General features: G+C 39.2%; 2 non-coding genes across 2 annotated transcripts; one reads left to right on the top strand and one right to left on the bottom strand.

The window, feature by feature from the left end:
* The first annotated feature begins 6,638 nt into the window (after positions 1 to 6,638).
* Positions 6,639 to 6,710, top strand: TRNAA-CGC (transfer RNA alanine (anticodon CGC)). The gene has a single exon. It is a non-coding gene; the product is annotated as a tRNA-Ala (tRNA).
* Positions 6,711 to 7,007: 297 nt separating this feature from the next.
* Positions 7,008 to 7,078, bottom strand: TRNAG-GCC (transfer RNA glycine (anticodon GCC)). Its single transcript has one exon. It is a non-coding gene; the product is annotated as a tRNA-Gly (tRNA).
* Between the last annotated feature and the right edge of the window lie 2,337 nt (positions 7,079 to 9,415).

Below are 9,415 nucleotides of genomic sequence, written 5' to 3'. Positions count from 1 at the left end.
CTCACCAGCACTTGTCGTTTGTTGATTTGTTGATGATAGCCATTCTGACAGGTGTGAGATGATACCTCATTGTTGTTTTGATTTGCATCTCTCAGATGATTAGTGACTGTGAGCATGTTTTCATATGTCTCTTGGCCTTCTGTATGTCCTCTTTCGAAAAGTGTCTATTTAGGTCCTTTGCCTATTTTTGATGGGATTGTTTATCTTCCTTTTGTTAAGTTGTATGAGTTCCCTGTAAATGTTGGAGATTAAACCCTTATCGGAGATAACATTGGCAAATATGCTCTCCCATGCAGTGGGCGTTCTTATTGTTCTGTTGATTGTTTCTTTTGCTGTGCACAAGCTTTTTATTTTGATGTAGTCACATTTGTTTATTTTCTCCTTAGTTTCCATTGCCCTAGGAGCTGTATTAGTAAAGATATTGCTACAACAAATGTCTGCTATTTTGCTGCCCATGGTTTCTTCTAAGATTTTTATGGTTTCCCGTCTTATGGTTCTTTATCCATTTTGAGTTTATTTTTGTGAATGGTGTAAGTTGGTGTTCTAATTTCATTTTTTTTTTTGCATATATCTGTCCAGTTTTCCCAACACCATTTACTGAAGAGACTGTCTTAACTCCATTGTATGCTCTTGTCTCCTTTGTCAAATATTAATTGAGCATAATGGCTTTGGTAGATTTCTGGGTTCTCTGTTCTGTGCCATTGGTCTATATGTCTGTTCTTATGCCAGTACCAGGCAGTTTTGAGAACAGTGGCTTGGTAATATAGCTTGATATCTGGTATTATGATCTCTCCAACTTTGTTCTTCGTTCTCAAGATAGTGTGGCTATCAGGATCTCTTTTTATTCCAGATGAATTTTTGGAGAGTTTGTTCTAAGTCTAAGCCATTGGTATTTTATGGGGATTGCATTGAATCTATCTGTATAGATTGCTTTGGGTAGTATGGACATTTTAATGATGCTGATTCTGCCAATCCATGAACATGGTATATTCTTCCATTTGTTTATGTCTTCCTCTATCTATTTTTTCAATGTCTTGTAATTTTCTGAATACAGGTCCTTTACCTCATTGGTTAAATTTATTCCTAGGTATCTTATTTTTTTGTTACAATGGTAAATGGGATTTTTTTCTCTTTTTTTTAGTTTATCTTTCTGTGAGCTCATTATTGGTGTATTAAAAAAGCCATAGATTTCTGGGTGTTAATTTTGTATCCTGGTACATTTACAAATTCATTTATTAGTTCTAGTAGTTTTTTTTAATGGAGTCTTTAGGGTTTTCTATGTACAATATCATATCATCTGTGAATAAGGATAATTTTACTTCTTCTTTTCCTATTTGGATGCCTTTTATTTCTTCTTCTTGTCTGATTGCTATGGTTAGCACTTCCAGTACTATGTCAAACAGGAGTAGTGAAAGTGGGCATCCCTGTCTTGTTCCTGTTCTTAGGGGAAATGGTTTTAGTTTTTGCCCATTGAGCATGATGTTGTCTGTAGGTTTGTCATTAAGGCTTTTATTGTGTTGAGGTATGATCCATCTATTCCCACTTTTCTGAGAGTTGTTATCAGGAAAGGGTGTTGAATTTTGTCAAATATCTTTTCTGAATCAATTGATATGATTATGTGATTTTTGTCTCTGTTTATGTGATGTGTCACATTTATTGTTTTGCAGATATTGTACCAGCCTTGCATCCCTGGAATAAATCCCACTTGGTCATGGTGTATGATCTTTCTAATGTAATGCTGAATCCGATTTGGTAGAATATTGTTGAGGATTTTAGCATCTATGTTCATCAGGGATATTGGCCTGTAATTCTCTTTCTTTGTAGTGTCTTTATCTGGTTTTGGGATTAGGGTAAGGCTGGCTTCATAGAAAGAGTTTGGAAGTGCGCCTTCCTCTTGAATTTTTTGGAATAGTCTGAGAAGGATAGGTTTTAGCTCATCTTTGAATGTTTGGTAAAACTCCCCTGTGAAGCCATCTGGCTCCCAGCTTTTGTTTGCTGGGAGTTTTTTGATCACTGCTTCAATTTCCTCCTTAGATATCAGCCTTTTGAGATTTTTTTATTCTTCTTGATTGAGTTTTAGAAGGTCTTATTTTTCTAGGAATATATCCATTTTCTCTAGGTTGTTTAGTTTGTTGGAGTTGAGTTGTTCATAGTATTTTTTTTTTTTTTACAATCCTTTTTATTTCTGTGGGGTCTGTTGTTATTTCTCCTCTTAAAAAGGATTTCTTTAGACTTACGCTAATTATACAGCCTAGGGGTACAGATTTAAGGCTGAGATAAACTTGGTTTGACTTCTGCTTTCAACATCTCATCTATAGGAACTTGGGCAAGTTAAAAGTTCTTGGGTGTTTGTTTCTTCCTTTGGTACTTCATGCAAAATTCCATTATAAAATTCACCGGGTTGGATTCCAATTTATCTCTGTGTTCCTCTGTGTTTAGTTAAGCACCCAACGCATACTTTGCTCTCTCTACCCTTGTAATAGTTATTGGAAACTGTAGTTTCCCTAACAGCCATTTTCTTCTTTCCTTCTACATTCACAAATCATTGTCTTTCATCTTCCAATTTTCCTTTCGTGTATCATCTTTTTTCTTTTCCAGATCAGTTATGCAGTTTGCATGTGTAACATTTTACTGTCTCATTAATCCCATTTCATTATTAACACATTTTGTTCCCTTACATACCCCCTTTAAGACTTTATTGGGGTATAACTTACATATAAAATTCAACCATTTTAACTGCACAATTAAGTAATTTTTGGTAATTTTACTGAGATGTGAAAACATCACCATAATCCAATTTTAGAATATCTTCATCACCCCAATAGAATCCCTTATGCCTATTTATCTTTAAAGACATTTTTACCAATTTCCCACTTGAAATGTAAGTCAGGATGTGTTAATTGTATGTCTATTGAGAATTCAGTGGGTGCTTGGTGCTATGGGAATTCATATAGAATAAAATACAATACCGAATCTCAAGGGGGTCAGCTAGCTGCAAAATAAGACCTCAGTCAGAGACCACCATGAGAAAGTGTGTATATTTGTAGCTTTTGTGAATGGGCCAGTACTACAAGGCTACAGAAACTCCTATAGTTGAACAGGTTGTCTAAATTTGGAAAAATCTTACATACCCCATATACATGGATATTTTTTCTCCTTCCAGCCTTTTTTTAATTTATTTTTTTTAATTTAACAGTTGGTTCATTCCAGCCTTAAAACACCCTTTCTTAAACTGACTGGTCATTGATAGTTTCCAGTAGTTTGGGCTTTTGTAACATCTCCCTTAAATGCCATCTTAAATATGCACCTCCTTCTGTTTCCACGTATTTGTAAGCAAAATCTATGTTATAGAATTTTCATCTTTCCAAGTAGGATCTAACTTACTGTTCAATAAATACTTCTAATTCTAAATGCAAAGTATGATCACTATAATTTTTCACATTGGGGTACTTATTGAAAAGAGGAATGTTTATTAATTTTCTCTGAATTAAATGTAACCAGTAGTTTTTTTGGGGCCCCCAGGTTAATATTAATGATAATTAACTGTGGTGATGAAGAATTCTTAGTAGTTATTACCCAAAGAGTAAAATAATGTGTTGCAAATTGCCCTAGCTGGTTTGGCTCAGTGGATAAAGCGTCCGCCGGGGGGACTGAAGAGTTCCAGGCTTTATTCCCGTCAAGGGCACCAAGTGCAGATTACACTCCTATCCCCTTCCTAGTGCCTTGTAGAGTCTCTAATGAATGGTTGAACTGAGATATAACTGACATATAACATTGTATTGGTGAGGTGTACAGCATAATGATTTAATGTCTGCAGATATTGCGAAATGATTAACACAGTAAGTTAGCAACCACCACTAACCATCTCTTGTTGACATGCAAATAGTCTTCAAGCAGAGGCTCTCAAGCTTAGCGGCACTTTGGAATAAACAGGGCGTTTAAATGGATACTGATGCCTGGACCCACTCCTAGAGCTTCTGACTTAATTGGTTGGGGTTGGGCTCACACAAGCACCAGCATTTTTAAAGGCTCTGCCAGTAATTCCAATGTGCTGTGCGGAGTAGGAACTACTGCGTGGACTGCGAGTAGGCATGCCAGCTCAGAGCCAGCTCTGATGTAAAGATCCTCTACGCCTGCTGGACGAAGAGTGCCAAGAGCCGAAGCAAGAATGGGGAAGGTACTGTGGAAACAGTGCCAGAGAGAAACGCTACCTGCCTCAAAGTGAGGGCCTAAGGTCAATCGTTGTGAATAGTGTGTGTGCGTAATGTGTGTGAGAAAGAGAGAGAGAGTGACGATGGGGGAAATTTGTCCCCAATCAAGAGAGATGTGAGGAGGGTAGAACTAGAACTGGACTTTTAAATTAATTTATTTTTAATTATAATTGACTTAGCATTACATTAGTTTCAGGTGTACAACACACTGATGCAACATTTATATATCTTGCAAAGTGATCACAAGTCTAGTAACCATCTGTTAGCATACATAGTTATTTTGATGTTTTTATTCCCTATGCTGGACCTTACAACGCCATGCTGTGACCTTGACCCAGCTCCCCTAACACCAAATCTCTCCCCTGCTCCTTCCCAGTTATTTTATAACTGGAAGTCTGTACCTCTTAATCCCCTTTCCCCTCTCTTCACTCCCCCAGCAATGATCAGAACTGGAATTTTTAATATTCTGTTAAGTTGGACATTTGGTCAGCCTCTCTTCACCTGTGAGCAGAGCTGGGACAGTTTTATGCACATACTGAATAGCTGCAATCCAACAAGTTTTCCTGAAAAGACCACCTAATTCAAAACTGGGCTTCCTGTTTTATCTTTCCCATCAACCACCGAGGCTGAAAAAACCCACCGAGTCTTTCTTTTCGATTAAGCCAGTCCCGTAAACCAACTTCACATCCTCTGCTGGCTTTAGAACTTGGCTTCATTTTCTTTATCAGATGCATCTAGATAGGCCTTGGACTGGTAGAAGAGGAGGCGTGGGCATTTAACGGGGGCCTTTTCTGGCTTCAGCTCTGAAATTTCCGAATTTTGTGAGAAAGAAGTCCCAGAAAGGGAGGAGGGCCTCACTAATGGACAAATTAGCCGCAACATGAGGAAAGGATCCTAAAGAGGACGTCAAGGTGAGGTCACCAGAGCAACATGCTTCTTTTCCAACTAACTGAATACTACAGTGGTAATTTGCACTGGTGAAATCCTTGGGATGGAGAAATGGCTCTGCCCCAGAATCAACTGAGGTTCATGTTCTAGCCTAGGGCCTCACGATGGAATGCAGGGGTTGCTTTGGAAATGTTCTGGCTTGGAGTGGAGCTCCTTAATGACTGTCCCATGACCTGGCTTTCTTCTTCTTCTTTTTTTTAGCATTCTGTATTATTGTATTATTAGCTCAGCATGTGGTTTGTTCTAGTTAAAAACAAAATCTGATTAGGAGCCACTATTTGTTTAAATGACCATAAGCAAACACAGCAACATTTATTTTGAATCTAGGAGTTGATTATGAAGCTTGTGGTTTACCCAGATTTTTGAAACGTCTGCTTTTCCGCTCTGGCTTTGGGCCTGGTGACCATTTCATTTCTAAGGGGTGACTGCTGCCACTAAGGGAGTGGACATTCTAGGCCCCCAGGGTGCTACCTGTTGTGGTCAATCTTAGCCCTGGTTGAAGTTTCCTTGACCCAGCTCCTTCCCATGAGAGTGTCAGAGGCTTCTGCTACCCATCCTTCTCTTGTGGGGGCTGGTAGCAATTCCAACTGCTTCCGGAGGGGCCAAACACATGCCGTCTAACTGTAAACAGCTCACGCTATTTACCTAGCAGGCCATCAGCTGGAGAGGAGCAATTTCTTCCTTTGGGGCTGGGAGTGCGATTGGTGGTTAGGGAAGTTTCAGAGGAATTCAAAGGTGTTCAGTGACTTACATTACTATCACATCAACCAGTCAGGTGGGCCCAAGATGTAAATATCAAACAGAGAAAAAGCCACTTTGAGCAAGTCACCCGCCCTGACTCTATCATCATTTATATATAGTTAAACTACAAAGAGGGTAGCGGTGTCATTTTCTTTCTTTCCGTTTAGGCCCCATGAAAAAGAAGAGCATGTTGCGAAATCATTTTCATCTCCAAGAGTTGTCTGGAACGCCCACGTGCCACCAATTTGTAGAGATGTGGCGTGACCACGTCCTTTCCCGGGGATGAGGGCTTATTTCGGGGGTTGTACAGATAAAGCCATCAGGTTTTCGGGTTCGCACAGAAAGTCCCCCACCGCTCTGCTTCGGAAACGGGTCTCCTGAGGCACCAAGGAGGCACTGCCAACCCGGATGCTGGGTCCCTGGAGGCACCCCGACTTCCGACCCTCCCGCGTGGACCGCGGGTTCTGTGGCGGGCCAGGTGCCCGATTGCCCTTTACCCAAACCCCAGCGCCCGGCAAGAGTGCACAGAGGCGGGGGAGGTCCTCGCTGCGTCCCACGCTGCTGGCTGCGCGGGGTCCAGATACATCACGGAAAACTGCTAAACGCGGGAGCAGGAAAGGGTAGAAATGTGCTACAGAAGCACTCACCAGAATGAAGACTTGCGAAATTAGTGCAGAAATTTGACTAGTAAGAAAGAGAATGAATGAAAGTGTATTCCAGAAGGGGAGCTGCGGGCTGGGGGATGTAGCTCAGTGGTAGAGCGCGCGCTTCGCATGTGTGAGGTCCCGGGTTCAATCCCCGGCATCTCCAAACAGCCATTGTCTTTTTTTTTTTTTTCTTTTCCCCTCCTATTCATATCCTACAAGGACACAATACATAACTTTTGCTCACATGGTTTAGGACGTCCCCACGTAAAAATCTAAAAGGGAGGCAGAATACCAGTGCAGCTTAGTAAAACAGCAGTTTCGGTTCTCAAAGTAAAAGTGAAACTGGAAATTTGCCGTGATTCACTTCTTTATTTGCATAAGGTAAACGTTTTGTATCGTTACTGAACGTGTTTTGAACACCTAAAGACATGCAAGCGAAAATGAAAGTAAAAGCACACGTTGCATTGGCCGGGAATCGAACCCGGGCCTCCCGCGTGGCAGGCGAGAATTCTACCACTGAACCACCAATGCTCACAGGTGCTAATGACTTCCACATTCACCTAAAAGAGATGTTTCCAAATGAGTAAAGCCTCTTCTGTAATTATATAGTATTTATATATTCAGTGTTAGAGAAAGCAATGTAATGCTTAATTAAATAATTATCAAAAATATTGAGAACACATTAACATTTACAAAAAAAATCTCATTAATTTGTGTTGAACTTTATGAGGAGATACTTCTGAAGCTATTCTTGGTGAAGGAGACAAATTAAAACGTTGTTATGTATATACAGAATTACACAACTATCTATCTCTATTTCCAGATATTTAGATAATTTAAAATAACTCGCCCCCCCCCCCCCAACTTTGTCAGGGATTTGGTGTAGGGACAAGGAAACAGTGAAGGGGAACTGGGATCCTGAACCAAATTATAAGGATAAATTGTGATGTGAACAGGGAACTTTGAAGCATTGGTGATTCTAGCCAAGTAACCTAATTCTTTAAACTGCCCTTTCTTTCATTATAAATGACTTTTCAACATTAACGTATGAATCTGATCTTTTAACCTTAGTTCCCATGAAAAGTAAAAATTGAAAACCATACAATGAAGATAGATGAGGAGGAGAAGGTAAAGTGAAAAAATGCATTTATGGAAATGAAGCTAAATATAAGATAGAAAGCTCTGGATTTAGGCATCATTAGCTCTTTAACTCTGGGAAGAAAATTTCCAACAATTTTCAAGATCACTGAAGACCAAGGAGGATTTGAGAGGAAAGTATTAGAAATTAATAGTAACCATATAGCAGTGTCTATGGGTTAGGCTATGTAAGTATATTACCCATGGACATTAATCCATCGAGGTAAGTATTATAATTACTTCAACTTAATAAATGAGGAAACTGAGACTCATGGAAAGATTGGAACACATGTAGTATCATATTTAACATCTAGGTGCTTAGCCACCACCCTGTTTGGCCTACCACAGACTAAATCACTGAGTACTTGCACCAGAAATACTGTATTTAACTCGGGATATTATATATGAAGAATAGTAGAGTTAGGAAAAGATCATTAAAGGCTACTGAAATAATGTAAGAACTTCTATTAAAAGTTATTTTTAAGGACTTTTTAGCATATGGACACAGAAAAATATTGAAGACAAATACATTACAGGATTATAAAACATAGGAGATATGAAGAGATTAGGAAAGCAGAAAATCTAGACTATAATTCTAAATAACCTGTTAAAAAATAAGGTCAAATCATTTTACCTCTCCGAGCCTCAGTTCTTTAAAATGAGAGAACTGGAGGAGAACTGTGGTTTTTGAATTGCATTCTGAAGGACTCTAGCTTTCCAGAAGGGCCTCAGGGCCTTTGGCTGGCAAGGCCTCCACCAGCTCATGTTGATACTCTCCCATTTATTTGCATTTGTTTGATGGGTTACACGTCTGAAGTAAAAAAACAAATAAATAAAATTGAAAAGCCCTGAACTAAATGACCTAAGTTCCTTTGAACTCCAGAATATTATGATGGGAAATAAAATAACAATGTAAAAAAAAAATGAGAGAAAACCCTCCATGTGAGAAACACTACCAAAATTTTAAAACATCTCTGACCGGTTTGGCTCAGTGCATAGAGCATCAGCCTGTGGACTGAAAGGTCCCAGGTTCAATTCCAGTCAAGGGCATGTACCTTGGTTGCGGGCACATTCCCAGTACTGGGTGTGCAGGAGGCAGCTGGTCGATGTTTCTCTCTCATTGACGTTTTCTAACTCTCTATCCCTCTCCCTTCCTCTCTGTAAAAAAAAAAATCAATAATATATATATATATATATTAAAAAAATAAAATAAAACATTAAAAAAAATTTTAAAACAGGTGGAAGGAATCAAATAAGAAATATGATGTAATGGCAAACATTATTAATTGCCTACCAAAAGTCATTTTTCTTTCTTTCTTACTAAAAGTTGGGACCATTCTACCTAACCCCAGGAACAATTGTTTCTGACAGTTCCTGTCAATGAGAGGGATGTGTAGTCAGCTACTGGTAGTAGGAGCTTCTGAGAAGGGATGGGAAATCTCTTCTGCCTTATTTTCCTGCTAGAAACACTGCCATATGAGGTATGCTTGGAGCTCTCCAGACATCTTGTGACTTGAAGACTGACTGACTGGGGATGACCCAACAGAAAGATGGAAAGAGACCCTGCAATTGTATTGATTTCATACACACAGCTTATTTCTGTCCCAGGTTACTATCCTGGGATGTTCTCTTTTCAGACTTTTGATTAAGTAAGATAATGAAAGCTCTTTATTGTCCAAGCCCATGGAGTTGGGCATTTTGTTCCATGTAGCCAAAATCATTCAAGGGGTG

The sequence above is a fragment of the Myotis daubentonii genome, chromosome 7, assembly GCF_963259705.1.
Source record: "Myotis daubentonii chromosome 7, mMyoDau2.1, whole genome shotgun sequence".
In the NCBI taxonomy this organism is placed as follows: domain Eukaryota; kingdom Metazoa; phylum Chordata; class Mammalia; order Chiroptera; family Vespertilionidae; genus Myotis; species Myotis daubentonii.
Note: the sequence above shows the minus strand (reverse complement) of the source record. Positions and strands in the feature narration are given on the sequence as shown.